Source organism: Colletes latitarsis, chromosome 6 (assembly GCF_051014445.1).
Source record: "Colletes latitarsis isolate SP2378_abdomen chromosome 6, iyColLati1, whole genome shotgun sequence".
NCBI classification, from domain to species: Eukaryota; Metazoa; Arthropoda; class Insecta; order Hymenoptera; family Colletidae; genus Colletes; species Colletes latitarsis.
The window spans coordinates 19,798,599-19,816,323 of record NC_135139.1 but is presented as its reverse complement, the minus strand read 5'-3'; the positions used below and the strand labels follow the sequence as shown (position 1 = coordinate 19,816,323).

Genomic DNA, 17,725 nt, shown 5'->3' with positions numbered 1-17,725 from the left:
AGCCGGAGTTCCTGCGACGACGTCGACGAGGGGGAAGTCAAGGGGGACTGGTTTCTCTTTTCCCCTCCCCCTGCTTCCCTTTTTCTTCTCGTCCTGGTCCGCGATGCGCCAGCATGCGCCGTGGCGCATCGCCGCGGGGACCACGCGAAACGCGATGCACCGTCTTTTCTTGGTCGTTGCGAGAGACTCGTCGTCGTCGGTTAACCCCAGACCACGAACAGACGGATAGATACACGCTTGCTGATAAAAGTTAAGAAACAAAGCCGTTACTGCGCGGTCTCCACCTTCTCGGACGCGTAGATTAGAAGTTACAGCGATGATTCGTAAAATGAACCCCTAGGCGCGATTCGTAAATTGAATATTTCCATCCCTCGCAACTAGGGAGCATCCCCTTTTGAAGCCAGTAAAGCGTTGAAGACGTTTAAAACACGATACGAGTTTATACGACAATGATTCTTAAAATGAACCACAGATATACGGCGATAAAAGTTAAGAAACGAAGCAATTTGGGAATTATCGTATGGGTTTCGTCCTCTAAAGATTCTTAAAATGAACACGTGATTCGTAGGCTGAATATTTTTATCTCCTTCGAAATGTTCATTTTAAGAATCATCAGTGTAAAGGGATAACATCTTACATATCCATAGACAAGTTTTTTTTCGAATATAATTGTACAAAGACTGTGATTTAAAACTTAATAATGGAACTTAAGAAATACGAAGATTTCTTCCAATAAATTGAGTACGTATCGTAAACAAACATGGCAAAAAGGCAACGTGTAACAGAAAGTAGGGTAGTTAAACCGTTTGAGATAGATCAGAAAGATATAACGAACACGGTCGGTTTGGAATAAATTTTTAAGCTAATTTCGTTTCCTTGGAAGAGATTCTCGAAGCTTGTCAATGAGAATATACCCTTAAGAAGAAGTCGATGGCGGAGGAGGGCAACAACGGCCATGCTTGTCGCCCGGGGCCGATCGACGACCTCACGTGGACGGTTATGAATGTAGAATAACTGACGAATACGAGCATGGTTGTTTATTTGGACGGTTGGCCCATATATTTCAGCCCCTCGCCGACGTGGCCTCCATACGCAGACCACCCTCTTTTACTCTCGTGAATATTTATAAGCATCGGGACACAATTTCCGAGGAAACTCATGCATTTAGATTCGCACCAGTCATCAGAAGCTCCGTTTCAAATATTAAAAAGTAGATAATCTGACTCATTGTCGATGATGCACATTTATGTACATTTTTAGATCACCGTATCTTACGATCGACATGGACGTTGATTACTCGTACGATGATGACTAATAATATCCAATATGCCTGCTTTATTTGCTGACATTGTAAGTGGAATGAGATCTGTCACGTTGATCAACGATGTCTCTTTCGGTTTCTAATTTCCCTCGGTTTACCATTTTTCATTCGAACAATTTCTAATTCGTTTCCCTCTAAACGCACGAATGTCTGCGACCCATTGTTCGCGTGTACCGCTTTCATCCATCGGGTAACGAAACACTAATGATCTATCTAATTGACCCACATCTTAATCTCCATCTCGTACGCGACGCGATATTAGAGACCGCGAGAAAGTTTACACGCGATCGAACGTTTGATAAATAGTCGAACCGCGAAGATGCCGTTTCACGTATTGTTCTCGAGATTGATTTGAATTCAGAACTGTTTATAACAACGTCCCGGTAACGATCATCGCGGATTCGAGTGCCCCCGGGCGATCGATCGCCGCGTATGCGAGCACCATTAATAAAGATGCAGCGTACGAATGTGCCAGCTAATTAACCTGTATCATGATCGCGCCGTAAATCGCCTCCGAGAGTGATCTAAAAGAGGTTAATTATCCAAACTCGGTATTCTGGATTTCGTTCGATTTTAGTTCCCGACCTGGTTAGTTGGAAAGTGTATTCGAAGATCTCGTAGATACACAGGGTGGTCCATCAGTAACAGAACCAGCATTTTCTCTTTCGATATGGAAGAACAGAAATATTACGTACACGTTAATAATTGCATTTACATTTTTCTAATTTTTGTATAAATTCGCTGTCCCGGAGCGACGATTCGGATCACCGAATACGCTCGATACGTTTCGGTTGCTCGACAAGAGTTTTCCATTTGAGGTATTTCGTTTCCAAGCGTACCATCCTGTAGAAACGCAACCATTTGTATTCCATCGGGATAGTTAACGTTATTGGTCAGCTCGTAATAAATTACTAACGAACGGGGACTAGCCGGAGAAAGTAGAGGAGTATCGCGACGGTGTAACAGCTGGTCTATCGTGTGTCGACGCGTTGCAACGCAGAAAAGGAACCGCGTTAGCGTGTAAAATTTACGAACGACGTACGCGCGGATGATCAACGCGATCACAAAGACACAGTCGTACATTACGATAATGAACGCGACGCCCGGAGGGTGTTTACCAAACGACACCTTAACGCGCGCGGGTCACATCTTTAAAGTGTCGCGGAGGTAAATAAGAAAAATGAATTTCCACGATACCGTGGTTTCCTTGATGTTAAATTTAGAAAATGGTAACCAACGGGAAACATCTGCTGCGCATTTGAAGCGTCCATCTTCGATTTACGATTATATCGATGTTATAACTCCTACTTAAAAGGGGTCTTTTATTTTGATGGGTTTGAAAAAGTAAATTCTTTTCATATTTTTCTTGGCAAGCTTGGAGGGAACATTTTATTTTTTAATTTAATTTCGATAGTTTGTCCATTCATCCAGTTTTGCTTTGCGATCGAAAATCAAACTGCTTTATTTTATTTTTCTACAATTTCAATTTTAATTTTCATTCAGAGATAAACAATTGTTTGTTCTTGATTTGAAATATTTATTCAGATGGGAATTTTTTGCTATTTCTGTTCTCTATGGCGAGCGTGACTGCAACAGCGGAAGTAGAATGGGACGATACTGAGCAGCCCAGGCGCGTTGTACAGTGGGTTTCGAATTAAAGGGCGAGAGGACTATTTTCAATGTGGACGATCAAGCAACTATTCTTATTAAAGAACCGATCATCAGAGTTTCGTTTCGAATGTACCATATATTCCATTATACAGGCTGTGTCTGCCTAGTTTTGCTACAGAATTACCAAAATTAGAGTAAAATTGGCGACCCCACGTGGTTCTTTTTGTGCCACGAAAGAAGTAGATCATTCTTAACCGATCTTATACAGGGCGTTCGGTCACTCCTGGGAAAAATTTTAATGGGAGATTCTAGAGGCCAAAATAAGACGAAAATCAAGAATACCAATTTGTTGACGGAGGCTTCGTTAAAAAGTTATTAACGTTTAAAGTTTCGCTCGTACTGAATTTTTTTTCTCGAAAATGCACAGGATTTCGGGGGTATGTCTATTCACCAAAAATGATTACAATTGACCTCCACAGCTAACAATATTTTTTTCAGAACGATTTGAAATTTTTTAATTTTGTCGAAAAATTTCACTCCTCGAATTTTTTTTTCGAAAATGAGTAGGATTTCGAGGGTATGTCTAATGACCAAAATTGATTGTAATTGACCCCCGCAACCGAAAATAATTTTTCCAGAACGATTTGAAATTTTTTAATTTTGTCGAAAAATTTCACTCCTCGAATTTTTTTCTCGAAAGTGGGTAGGATTTCGAGGGTATATCTAATGACAAAAACTGATTGTAATTGACCCCCGCAACCGAAAATAATTTTTTCAGAATGATTTGAAATTTTTTAATAACTTTTCAATGAAGCCTCAGTCAAGAAATTGATACTCTTGATTTTTGTCTTATTTTTGCCTCTAGAATCTCCCATTAAAATCTTTCCCAGGGGTGACCGAACACCTTGTATATCACAGTCGTTAAAGAAAAAAACATTCGTCGATGCATAAAAATAATATTTTTAAAAACATCGAGTGATTTGTATCATTTCTTTACAAGTGTGCACAAATAAGAATCCCTTGTGAAAAAATTTGCAAAAATCTTGTCGCTGATGTGTATTTAACCATACAATTTTTAAATATTTTGACATGTGCTCCCCCTGTGCTATAAATGGAGCTGATTTGTCTACAATTTTCTAGATCTTTTTCGCGTTGCCTTTCGAATCGTTTGAAAACCACTGCGTTGGTAGCGCGCAGAAGAAGAACGCGCATTCTTATTGCGATCGTCGTGGTCGGTTTGTCGCGTTCCCCGCGACAGTTGTGTGCACAGCGAGGAGCAGTCATCGTGTTCCAAGTGACCAGCTGCGTTGCACGTGCGCCTTCAAGATGAGCGTCGCCCGGGGCCGCGACGAGGAGGCGTCTAACACGTTCTGAGGACACGCGCGTGTCCTCAGCGCGTGTACGACGTCGCAGGCTAGAAGTCTGCTAGTAAGTTTGCGTGGACGCCCGACCGACCGCCCCGGGCCGTCCGCGTATGCAAATTCCGCCTGTTGTCGAGCGTGCAACCACGCGTTTCCGGAAAACGTGTCGCCGCGACGTGAATATCCCACCGATCCCATCGACACCTCCACCAGGGGAGGGGAATCCTTCGTGAAAACAACGTTTCCTTCGCGAAGAAACGGTTTAAGGTTACCTACGACTCGACGCGATGCAATATTCCATAAACAGACGCGTCAGTTTGGATATTCTTTACGATATTCAAACTTAAGGCAGTATTATAAGGGGATGTAAAACATTTAGCGATCTTGCTATCTGCCCGCCGTTTTGATATTCTGAATTTGCGGACAATGTTTCGCTTGTCGAAGAAACGAGAAAGATTGTAGACAAGTAGACAAGAGAACGGAAGGTTCAGTTGAGCGCTTGCGAGAGAGACAAGAGCGTAGCCCTCTGGTGGCGAGTACGCGAGGTGACGCCACAAACTTAACCTTGCCTTTCTTAAAATAGCGAAAGAATGGATACATTACCTACGACTCGACGCGATGCAATATTTCATAAACAGACGCGTCAGTTTGGATATTCTTTACGATATTCAAACTTAAGGCAGTATTCTGGGGATGTAGAACATTTAGCGATCTTGCTATCTGCCCGCCGTTTTGATATTCTGAATTTGCGGACGATGTTTCGCTTGTCGAGGAAATGAGAAAGATCGTAGGTAAGTAGACAAGCAACGAACGGAAGATTCAGTCGAGCACTTGCGAGAGAGACAAGAGCGTAGCCCTCTGGTGGCGAGTACGCGAGATGACGCCACAAACTTAACCTTGTCTTTCTTAAAACAGCGAAAGAATGGATACATTACGAGAATATATTATAAAATTTCTGTTGTCCCAGACGAATAGTGAACCTAAATAAAATTTAAAAAAGGAACAGAACGGAGAATGTGAAATTTCTTTACATCGAAGGAGCCCTTATATCAGACTTGACTGCCTCGATTCGGTTGTAACGTTCGATATTTTCGCGTGGCAACGTGGGTGGGGGTTAATTAAAATTCGTTATTTAACACACGGTTGACTGTACGCCCCTTTTGAAATAACGCCGTTACCAACTCCGACGTAAATTGATAAAAAGATGGAAAACATAATTTGGCTCGATCAGTGGGCTCCGCTCTTGCGATTTCGTTACGACCGCCAGCAAACCGCCAGTTCCCTGAATAATATTTGTAATGCAACGGTATTTTCGAACGTGTGCGTGTGTTCCGGGCCGCAACGTAATCAGGGAAATTATTGGTGCGTATAACTGGCGGAACGGTGAAATATTGAATTAAACCGTGACGCGGCTTGCGTACAATCCGGGGCGATTTTCGTTTTAAACGTTGCATTGTTTTCGCGTTCAATTTCAACACGAATCTCCTCTTAAATTAGACAGAAACGAAACGTATTCGTGTACGTCGATTTTCTAACATCGACGAAATTAGAACCTCGCGATTTGTTAAATTCAAAGTAGCCTCAGACATCCATCGATCGTAACATTTCTGGATCCCGCTTTCAAGAAGTTTACCATCTGCATTTCCATAAACTTTGATGAACGTTCAAACAGGTTTCCTCAACCTGCACAATAGCTGAAACGATTGGCAACGCGTCGAGGACGCGTCTGCACCGCGGTCGCGAGGGAATGAAAATTAAAAAAATTTTCTCGTAGTACGATGAAACGTACGATTCGATGGAAATTAATTTCGCCGCGTCCAGGGGTGAAATCAAAAAGAAAATGCCCAATGTACGATTTCGTGGAGTTCGTAAAGAACTCGGATTCGAAATGGCGGTTGCAGGAACCGTTAAAATATTCAGACGATAATATTCGTACGAACAAAGGCATTCGTACGCGCGCGTTGTGCGGTTTCCGAGCCCTCGAGGAGTTGCAGGTCCACCCTACCCGAGGACTTGGCCAACGCTTCAGGGTCAACGTCACACGCACACGCTGAGCATACACAAGCTTATAAATTCAGGAAACTCGAAACCAGGCTCGCCTGGTACGCGGTACGTGCAGCCCACCTGAACTCGTTGCGTCGGAATTGTACAAGAAACCGAGTCGAGAGAGCTACGTGGCTGAGGACAACGGTGGCCCGCGGCCTCAGCGAATGCAAATTCGAAAATGCCTCATTTCCCTCCGCGGGTAGTATTATTTGAACGCCGGGGGTCGCGTTAATGCCACGAGTCCGAGACTTCTCTCCTCGCTACCGGGACCACCGAAGTTTCTTTTTTTTTTCTTTCGCTACGAGGAAATCACGATGATCGAGAGGTCGTGCTCGAGGAACACGAAGACCCACGGATACTTATCCCGTCTTCCCTCGTTTCCTCCTCGCCTCTAATTTTAGTTTATCGCCACGGCTATGTCGTATTCCACGCAATTAAGGAACCAGTCTCCGGTATTTTCGGCATGCAAAATTAAAGGATATTTACATCGTTCTTTGCCTTCGATAATTGGATCGACGGAAAAGACGTAGATCGTTATCTACTGTACTTTGATTAAATGTACGTTTTGTCTGTAATTTTAATTTATTGCTGCACGTTGCATTCCACGCGGCTACGATCAAGGGAGTCTGTTATTTTCGACTTGAAAATCTTTCTTGTTCTTTGATACTCGGATCTGAATGTTATCTTTTAGACGTGTATCGTTATCTACTTTGATTAACACGATGACTGCCAGTCTGAAACCGTAAAATTGTTTACGAGATCAAAATTTTGATTTTAGGCAATTGTAAATTATACAATAGACATACTGGCGGAACTTTAAACGTTAATAACTTTTTAACGAAGCTTCAACCAACAAATTGGTATTCTTGATTTTCGTCTTATTTTGGCCTCTAGAATCTCCCATTAAAATTTTTCCCAGGGATGGCTGAACACCTTGTATAACTTAAAACTTGTCGTAGTACTTACTTTCGTAACTTCTCTAAATTTTTTTAACATTTCAACTTGAGAATTAATTATTTTAGTTCCACTGTTAAAATTTCTGTCATCCATATATGGGTGACGTGGCAGTCAAAGTGTTAAGTATACGTTTTGCCTTTGACTGTCATTTTATTTTATTATTATAGTCTTCTCTTTTTGGGTTTGAAAATTTATGGATATTTGCACGTTTGTTTTCCTTGCTTCTTCAAGAAATAATTCGAATTTGTTACGCAAAGAGTTCTGGTCCTGTTGTAACAATATATCGTCAATTAAGTTTTACAACGATGATATTTTTTCATTCTGCATTCATAGAATTTGTGCCTCTTAACGTTATTTTTCTGTTGTCTCCTTGATATTCTCCCCGACCTTACATTTTACGTTCTGTCATCTCATTTCTTTCTTACTCGAGTTTCCTTTGAGTTGTCCCTTTTTGTTAATCCGCGTCGTTCCCAACAAATCCGATATCCCATTCGCCGAGAATATTTGACGTTCGATGGTATCATACTTGTCCATTGAAATGCATTCGTGTAACGGAATATCTCTTATCGAGAAACAAATATTGCTCCGCAATATTTGATTCGTTCGACCAAATTCAGCTTGTTTCGATCTCTCAAAACGATTTCTTCTTAAAAAAAATATCAATATTTTCTATTTATTCTTAAAACACTTGCGTCGTAAAATCGTTCCATCGAAAAATTACAGAATTTTCAAATGATCAAAAATTGATAAAAATCAAATTCGATGTCGAGTTACAAACAAACGTCCGCGGTTGGCTGGGCAATTACGACGCCAGCTTGTGCCTCGTTTCGTTTCGAGGATACTTGCAAAAAGAAACACCCCTTATTACAGGTACATATGTCGATCATTAGCGCGTTTCATTAGCGCTCGACGATCATGAGGAGGCTATAAACGCGCACTTAGTGGCGGACGCGAGAACGGTGTTCGAAACACTCGTGGCTCGTTAACTTCCTCTTTGCATTACGTTTGCATTGATTTTCAGTTCCGACTGTCTGCTCTCGATACGCAGCTGTGCATGATTTTGCCGTTTCGACGCGGTAAACGTTCGACTCTACTGATTGCGATCGGAATCTAGTTATTGTAATTGTCCCTTTGTTTTCCCCCTTTCTTCCCACCCACTTCGGCGACTTTAATCCTCGTCGACGGTTCGAAAGCTCTGTTCGCTAAAAATTCGGCACACTTTATTCCCCGATGAGGAATAATTTTTAGATTCGTTGATAAAATAACTTTCTGGTAACATTTTAACAATTTCAAATATACCAACACCAAATTAGACTTACAAGGAACCTTCGCGAACGGTCCGGTTTCGATTTTGATGAAACTTCGTACACTTATAAAGCAGCCAAAAATAATCGACACGTATTTTTTTTTAGCTGCGGTGACTCGAGTTTGAGGGGTGAAACCACCCCTTGAAGTTTTGGCTCGAAACGGTTATCTCGAAAACAAAAAGACATACGAAAAAATTGTTAATGGGCGAGCTTTTAATGGTTTCTTATGAACAATAACATGGTGTTAATAAATTTAACAAAATACAATTTGTTTATAATAAAAAAAAATTTATTAACTTAATTTTTCATTTTATCGAAATTTTCATAATGACAAAAAATGACGAGCATTTTATTCCAAATCCATTGGTATGTAACATTTTAAAATTGCCTCTTACAGTTTTGCAGATTTTTATGATTTACATCTTGCGCGTACATCCACTATGCTAGTAGTCGTTCTATGATTTTTATGAAGCACTGTAGGCTTGCACTAAATTATACAATATAATTTTCAACTTAAATTTTAAATTTTAAACCGAAAATAATTTTTCCAGAATGATTTGAAATCTTTTTTTCCGCTGAAAAATTTAGGTACCTACGCCCTGTCGATTTTTCTTAAATACTCGTTTTTAGTTTTTAATAATTTTGTTTGACACCCTACAGAAAAATTGTCTAATACTTTTTTATAGGTGCACATGGGCTCTGTTTCAGAAAAAAATTTCAATGAGATATCTTTACTATTGTAGGAGTTATGGCCGTTTAAAAATTGGACCACTTTTATGGGGGTTTTCACATTTTACGGGATCAACGAGCAACTTTTCCAATATTTTTAGAATTTCTACATATTCTCTACTAAAATACGCGTTGATTGCTTTTTTAAACATTAAAATCCTTCAATTCGTTCAGAAGTTATGGTGTTTTAAAGATTTGCATGAAGTTTCGAAGAAGCATTTCTGGCCTGAAATTACATTTTCGGTAAACGATTTTTTTCTCGGAAATGCGTAGGATTTCGCGGGTATGTCTAATAACCAAAAATGATTATAATTGACCCCTGTAACTAAATATAATTTTTTTAGTATGATTTGAAATTTTTTAATTTCGTCTAAAAATTTCAGTACCTACTCGAATTTTTATCTCGAAAGTGGGTAGGATTTCAGGGGTATGTGTATCCACCAAAAATGATTGTAATTGAGCCCCGCAACCAAAAATAATTTTTTCAGAATGATTTGAAATTTTTAAATTTAATTTTGTTAACTGTTTAAGGAAGCCTCCATCAACAAATTAGTATTCTTGATTTCCGCCTTATTTTGGCCTCTAGAAGCCGAGAGGAATAATTTTTAGAACAATTTTAAATATACCAATGCCAGATTAGACTTAGACTTTTATAAAAAATTATATGAAACAAGCATCATCGCTTGAAATGAAAGGATCCTCGTGTAACATTTCGTTAGCGATCCAGAGAAACTTTAATAATATTATATTAAACATCGATGATCGTAGATTTCCTTTCGAGAACGAAAGGGAACGACCATTTGGGGCAACCTAACATTTCCGTCTAGGCGACAGTTGCACGCGTTTGTCGTTTGCTGACTAACCGTCGTAGAAACTGGAACGCGATCGGACTGTTTGTGTTTCGTATGCGTCCGCTTGTATTCACCGAGGCGTGAAAATGACCGCGATCTAACGTTTTCAACTGGCTTTCTTCTCCGTCTCCGTCTCGTAGTCGTCTCTGGAATGCGCGCGACCGATCGATCGGATTTATCGTCGATTAAATAGACTCTCCCGCCAATGATAATCGACAACCTTTGGCTACTAAAACGATCGTGGAGGGAACGAGTATTTCCGTTCACCGTGGCTGGATTTCTCCTTATGATTTACGCGATTAGAAACGGCGACCGCTCTAGTATCCGACGACATTTAGCTATTACAATAATTTTCGAGGGAATTACAATAGTAAAAGTCTGTTGCACGACTTAAAATCCGTTTATTATTTATTTCTTACTCCACTAATAAAAAGATCCTTTATACAAGGATTTCAGAGTGTAACGCCACAAAACTTTACAATTTTTTCCCCCGTCAACGCGAACGATAAAAACGTTAAAACGAGCATTAAGGGGTTAACGAAACAACCAGAAAGCATCCACGATAAAACAATTTAATTTCATCGAACGATAGAAGATTAATTACCGAAAAGTTTCCCGTTGTTTGGCCAATCCAGTTCGATAATTAATCGTTGCAACGTAAAATACGCGGCGCCGAAACGCGATATAAACCGACGCGTTTACGTTGCGGTGATACGCGAACTGGGTCAGCGATCGAGGCAGAGTCGCGGGTCACGACCCCTCTGGTCGACCATAATTTCGTTTCTGGCCATCCCCGGCAATTTTCGCGACCGGATCCGCCGAGGACGTTCGACGTGTAACGTCCTTGGCTGCTGGAGGACTTCCTTCGCTGGCGAGCTTTCACGCTGACCCACATCCGCCACTCCGCGAGTAACTCGTTAGATCCGCTGATTGAGGATCGGACGAGGAACGGCACAGTAGCTATTACCAGGTTTAATAAGCGTCGGTGCTTTCGAGAGATAGATGAAGCCTTCTTGGCTCACCTTAGCGCGACGTGCACGCCAGAAGGACGCGGCGTAATGAGGAGGAGGAAGAAGAAGAAGCGGAAAGGAGAGGAGAGAAACCGGGGTACGGTTGTCGCCGCGTCGGCTAACACGGTCGGGATTTAACTTATCCTTAAAGAAAGCAACGAGCTATTTTTTTAAAATTCATATTCCAACGTTATGAAACGCTATCTGCTTTGAATCTCGAGACACGAACCCTCGGAGTTGACACGCCGCCGGGCATCAGCGTTTCCCGATGCAAGGTCCTTAGAAATGCGACGCGCACGCACGCGTACTCGATTCGGTCTTTTTAGCGTCACCGCGGTGCGGAAAGTCCGTGCAGACTCAACTTTGAGGGCTCGTGTCTCGCACAGAAGGATAAAAATAGCGTTTCGAAACGCTAATTTCGAGTTACAAAGATACCCAATATGGAATTAAGGCTTTGGACTGTGGGGGTCCGTCGCCTCCCACAGTCGCCGCCAGAGGGCCACGCTCTTGCGTCTCTCGCAAGCGCTCGACTATCCAATGCCCCCAGCGTCTAAGGGAGGGTCTTCGCAGGACTATGCGAAGCATCGAAGAGTAAAAGAGTCTTCACGACTATTTCCAACGCGCGACTTCATTAAACGTTCGAAACGCGAACGGCGGCCCCGCTGGGCGAAAGAAGAAGCTTCGAGGAGGTGTAACACGACGGAGGAACGCGATGTCACCGTACGGGTACGAGGCAAAGAACGTCAGGGAGCAAGAGACGATCGCGTGTTCATTGTCCCGGCGCGATTACCTGTACGGTTGCGCAAATAAAAAAAGGTCCGTGTTGCCCGATGGCGGCGGGGGGCAGGGGGGAGGAAGAAGGGGCACGAGAGTAAAAGAGGACGAGAAGCGGAGGACGCGACAGAGGAGAAGCGGGCTCCTTTTCTTTGGTGCATGCACGAGCTTCGATAGTGGATGGCCGAAGCGCGTGCCGACCGGTTTGGCTTGCGCTCGCAGTTACCACGAACGCTTACGTAGGTAGTCTGAAATTTATCGATGCCGTGGCCTGGCACGTAGTCCCGCTTATCCTTTCAGAGCACCCGGAGAGTGCTTGTCGCTTAATTCTCGTTTAGAGAAGCTTCAATTAACCAACGATCCATCACGTCCGGATACTTCGCCTCGTTGGGCAATACGTTCGTCTATTAAATGGAAAAATTCCCTCTTACACTGGTCGCTTCGAGCCTTCACGCACAAAGTGAAACGAACCTGGCTGTTAGTCCTGTTGCAGGACTTAACGGATTACCCAACCGGTTCGTTCTGTTATAAAGAAACGCACGCAATATGATTACACCTCCATCTCTGTCCTGTCATTTTCTAATTGCTACGTAGAAATATACATCGAGCGTTTGTGAAAGGGCCGTGTCTGCCTAGTTTTGCTTCAGAATGACCAAAATTAGGGGAAAATTGGCGACCCCACGTGGTTCTTTTTGTGCCACGAAAGAAGTAGATCATTCTTAATCGATCTTATACAGGATGTCGGCCATACCTGGGAAAAATTTTAATGGGGGATTCTAGAGGACAAAATAAGACGAAAATGAAGAATATCAATTTCTTGGTTGAAGCTTCGTTAAAAAGTTATTAACGTTTAAAGTTTCACCCGTACTGAATTTTTTTCTCGAAAATGCACAGGATTTCGGGGGTATGTCTATTCACCAAAAATGATTGCAATTGACCTCCACAGCTATCAATATTTTTTTCAGAACGATTTGAAATATTTTAATTTCGTCGAAAAATTTCACACCTCGAATTTTTTTCTAGAAATTGGGTAGGATTTCGGAGGTATGTCTATTCACCAAAAATAATTGCAATTGACCTCCACAGCTAACAATATTTTTTTTAGAACCATTTAAAATATTTTAATTTCATCGAAAAATTTCACACCTTCTTGAATTTTTTTCTAGAAATTGGGTAGGATTTCGGGGGTACGTTTATTCACCAAAAATGATTGCAATTGACCTCCACAGCTATCAATATTTTTTTCAGAACGATTTGAAACATTTTAATTTCGTCGAAAAATTTCACACCTCAAATTTTTTTCTAGAAATCGGGTAGGATTTCGGGGGTATGTTTATTCACCAAAAATGATTGCAATTGACCTTCACAGCTAACAATATTTTTTTCAGAACGATTTGAAATATTTTAATTTCGTCGAAAAATTTCACACCTTCTCGAATTTTTTTCTAGAAATCGGGTAGGATTTCGGGGGTATGTCTATTCACCAAAAATGATTGCAATTGACCTCCACAGCTATCAATATTTTTTTCAGAACGATTTGAAATATTTTAATTTCGTCGAAAAATTTCACACCTTCTCGAATTTTTTTCTAGAAATTGGATAGGATTTTGGGGGTATGTTTATTCACCAAAAATGATTGCAATTGACCTCCACAGCTATCAATATTTTTTTCAGAACGATTTGAAATATTTTAATTTCGTCGAAAAATTTCACACCTTGAATTTTTTTCTAGAAATTGGGTAGGATTTCGGAGGTATGTGTATTCACCAAAAATGATTGTAATTGACCCCCGCAACCGAAAATAATTTTTCCAGAACGATTTAAAATTTTTTAATTTAATTGTTAATAACTTTTTAACGAGGCCTCAATCAAGAAATTGATATTCTTGATTTTCGTCTTATTTTGGCCTCTAGAATCTCCCACTAATTGGCAGAGTAAAATCGACGATCCCGACAGGTGCGATCTCTTCTTAGATACGTGGTTCTTTTTGTGCTACGAAAGAAGCAGATCATTCTTAATCGATCATTCATAATCACTTTATCGAGCATATGCAAAGGAGCTATTACTCCTTATTGTCACCAAGTGTTTTTTTATGCTACGAAAGAAGTCATAGATCCAGAGGCCTTTAAATAAATAATACTACAGACAAAAAAAGTATCTACTAGCTTCTAGGAGCAGAAAGCATTAGAACAGAAAAGATCACAAACACGTTAATTAGAATCGACCAGTGTCCTACGAAAATCCAACGATTCGAATAATTACGCACTCCGCTAATTACGCGGATGTAAAATATTCTAATTTTGTTTGAAGCTGGTTAACGAGAGCCGACAGAGGACGAGCGGGAATTTAATTCCTTGGCTCGGCCGGTCGAATTACTTAAATCAGGAGTTAAATTTCTTTTATTAATTTTTTGTCGTTAGAAGTTCCCCAAGTTTTCGCTTGTTGTTTCTTTATCATTAACCAGCCCCGGTGACTCGTAAGTTCCTCTGTGCCCGTGGCTCTGGGCGTCCATTAACGCCGGGAACACGTTTCTTTCGTGGTACGGGAACTATGTTCCGCGCGAAGCATCGGTTCTCGTCCGAAGATCGAGGATAGCAGCCAAAGTACACGAAAAGGCTTAACGATAATTATCCGCGAAGCTGTTGGTCGATGGTTTTGCATAGCTGAGCACGATAAAGTAATTTACAACAGTCGAATGGACGAGCCACCGACGAATTATTACAGGTTGAGGGTATGTATATCGCGTGTAAAAACAGACTTTACAATGCAAATGGCCGCTCTCGAGTTCAACGTTACTTTTCTAAAGGCTACCGTTGCACCGAAACATCGTTTTTGAATTTCATTAAACTTTTTACATGCACGAGAGCTTCCATCGTTCTGCGCTCGCGGACGGATATTTAGTTACGTTAATAGAAGAGAATCCATTACTTACTTGCTCTCAGTTTTCCTCCTGTATTCTGTACTGAAATATTACATTCTATCGATAATACAGTGCTCGAATCTGCCAGTAACACGTTGCCGGATAAATGGATAAAAAAAGAAATGTTTTCAAAGGGTTTGGAATCTCTATCGTTAACGAATATAGTTATTCTTACCTAACTATAAGGACTATTCTCCAACTACTATTTTCTATAAATCTTTTACGTGTTATGTAAATAAATTTCACTTAAAATTTATGTCTGCATTAATCGGAATTTTCCTCAGCAATAATTAATGATATATTTTATTAATTTTGTACGATGCACGGAAAATCTACGTGTCTTGTAAATTAACTTTATCGCATACTACTCTCTAATGTTTTTCTTGTACGTCAATCCTGATTTATAATACCTTATAGCCTGATTAACTAACGGTGAACACTCAACGTTTGATTTGTTTCCATAACACCATCGATTCTACTTATGCTCGATAATCTCGGCGTGCCACGTTCTCATTACACGAGATAACAACCGGGACGACTACTTCTTGATAATACGATTTTTTCTCGATGCTTGCATTCCATAACAGACAAGTGTTAGAGATTTTCCTCGATTACTTTAAAACGTACAAATTCAGTACGAAAGTTCCGAACGTTTATCAGATTCGCTGGAAACGACGAGAGTTTCCGCGGATACATTTAATCGCGTCTAGTTAATCAAACGGGTTTGTCAGTGAAAATTTATTCCCGTCGCGGCGGGGGCATTTTTACTCGAAATCCAGGATCCTAACTGTCCGCTTCGCCTACGGGAAATGCGTTTTATCGTCGAATAAATTCTTCCCGGTCTTCCATATTTTTCATCGACCACGCAGTCGCCGCGACGTCTCATGTAAACCAGCCGCGATGTAAATCTTTCCGCGGCTCCGGTGTTCCCTGGTCTAAGAAATCTTATCCGAGATCCTGAACTCGCGTGTATTTGTTTAAAAGACTATCGTCAAATCGACTGTCTATCTGGGAGACTCGATTATAGATTTCCTGGTCGCGTGGTCATTGAAATTGATATCGTCGAATCCCTAAATTACAGTCAGGAAGTTTTCATTTGGCAGGTTATTGTTTTTTTTTGTTCTTAAAGAATCTTAGTACAGTAGAGTTCCGATTATCCGGCATATTTACACCTACTATTCTTCGGTAAATGTTATGGATTATATTTCACATAAAGAAGTTCAGTCAGTTGACGAATAAAGCGTAGGAATTTTTGTATTTTACTTTTTTTTAATAGCTTGTATTACTATATTACCCATGATTGTGTTTATTAAAAATCAAAAGCAATTTTTTAAGAAAAATCTACCGGGGGGTGCAGAAATTTTTTTGGCAAAATTAAAACATTTTAAATCGTTCTGAAAAAATTATTTTTAGCTAGGGGGGTTAATTATAATCATTTTTGGAGAATAGACATACCCTCGAATTCCTAACCAGTTTCGAGAAAAAAATTCGAGAAGTGAATAAATATTTCGACAAAATTAAAACATTTTAAATCGTTCTAAAAAAAATATTTTTAGCTAGGGGGGTTAATTATAATCATTTTTGGTGAATAGATATACCCTCGAATTCCTAACCAGTTTCGAGAAAAAAATTCGAGAAGTGAATAAATATTTCGACAAAATTAAAACATTTTAAATCGTTCTAAAAAAAATATTTTTATCTAGGGGGGTTAATTATAATCATATTTGGTGAATAGATATACCCTCGAATTCCTAACCAGTTTCGAGAAAAAAATTCGAGAAGTAAATAAATATTTCGACAAAATTAAAACATTTTAAATCGTTCTAAAAAAATTATTTTTAGCTAGGGGGGTTAATTATAATCATTTTTGGTGAATAGATATACCCTCGAATTCCTAACCAGTTTCGAGAAAAAAATTCGATAAGTGAATAAATATTTCGACAAAATTAAAACATTTTAAATCGTTCTAAAAAAAATATTTTTAGCTAGGGGGGTTAATTATAATTATTTTTGGTGAATAGATATACCCTCGAATTCCTAACCAGTTTCGAGAAAAAAATTCGAGAAGTGAATAAATATTTCGACAAAATTAAAACATTTTAAATCGTTCTAAAAAAAATATTTTTAGCTAGGGGGGTTAATTATAATCATTGTTGGTCAATACATGTACCCCCGAAATCCTACGCACTTTCGAGAAAAAAAATTTCTTACCGAAAATCTAATGTCTGACAAGGGCAGGAATGTTTCCCTGAAATTTCACATAGTTTCTGAACGGAGTGGAGGATTTTAATGTTTCAAAATGTAAACAACGCGTATTTTGATGAAGAATATTTAGAAATTCCAAGAATGCTCGAAAAGTTGTTCTTTAACCTCGTAAAGTGAGAGCAACCCCATAATAATGGTCCAACTTCTCATTTCTGTCACTTCATATGTAGGTACACACACAAAATAAATTGGAAGCCAAGCGATAAATTCAGCCTCGTGGTTCTTTTCACCTTTCCGAATAATGTTACAATGGGAGGTTGATTGCAATCACAAATATATTCTATTGTTCAAAGTAGCACAGTTAGAGTACTCTCCACGTTCCAAGGGATACTTTGCGCCTCTTAGACAGGCTATACAGTAATGATTCGTAAAATGAACATCGTTCCAGAATTGGTAAATTCATCTTTCGTACAACGGAGGCGAAATTCGACACCAACCTTTCACACTTCGCTGACTCCAATCCTGCTCCCCAATACAGATATATAAACGTTCAATATACGAATCACGCGTTCATTTTAAGAATCATTGCCGGTAAGTTCCAACCTACGCATCTCACAAGATCATACGAAAATT

The 17,725-nt window shown here is 40.1% G+C and overlaps 1 protein-coding gene across 2 annotated transcripts in view; it reads right to left on the bottom strand.

Moving 5' to 3' along the window:
• Positions 1-17,725, bottom strand: part of Twz (BTB/POZ domain-containing protein twz) — a 58,301-nt gene that overhangs the window by 28,645 nt on the left and 11,931 nt on the right. The gene's annotated exons all lie outside the window — the stretch shown is intronic.